Here is a 781-nt window from a genome sequence, read left to right on the forward strand (position 1 = left end):
CCAGCAGAGACAGACTGCTGGGAGACGCCAGCAACTGGAAGCAACATGCAACCGTAATGCCAAGGCTTCACGTGGAACATGAGGTGTCCTGTAAATAAACTGTGTTGAAATCAGTCAGTGGGTGTGTTTCCTCCTGAATCAGCCTTCTTCAGTCACTCTGATCACTCTCTGATCACTCTCTGATCACTCTCTGATCACTCTCTGATCACTTTACGACCACTCTCTGATCACTCTCTGATCACTTTACGACCACTCTCTGATCACTCTCTGACCACTCTCTGACCACTCTCTGATCACTCTCTGATCACTCTCTGATCACTTTACGACCACTCTCTGATCACTCTCTGATCACTTTACGACCACTCTCTGATCACTCTCTGATCACTCTCTGATCACTCCCAGTGTTTCTAGGATCAATGACCCTTCTTTCATCACTCACACTCACTATTTACTCTCCTTTTCACTACAATCAATCATGACTAACATCACTGTCCTATTGGCCGGCAGGTTGCAGGTCATGGTACTGACCCCGAGAGTAGTGTTAGCATTAGTGTTAGCATTAGCGCTAGCATTAGTGTTAGCGTTAGTGTTAGCCCTGACTGGGGGGTCTGACCGTCCGAGTCTCGTGCACTACTGTCATGCATGTGCGCTCGACTGTTTGTGTGAATGACAATAATGGAGAAAGAGGCTATGAAGAGATGAAGGAACGGCGGGACATCGTGTTGGTGGAACCAGAACCTGACGGAAATCCATCCTGGAGCTGTACTGAAGAGTCAACATG

Source organism: Lipophrys pholis (genome assembly GCF_963383615.2).
Source record: "Lipophrys pholis genome assembly, contig: SCAFFOLD_97, whole genome shotgun sequence".
Lineage (NCBI taxonomy): Eukaryota > Metazoa > Chordata > Actinopteri > Blenniiformes > Blenniidae > Lipophrys > Lipophrys pholis.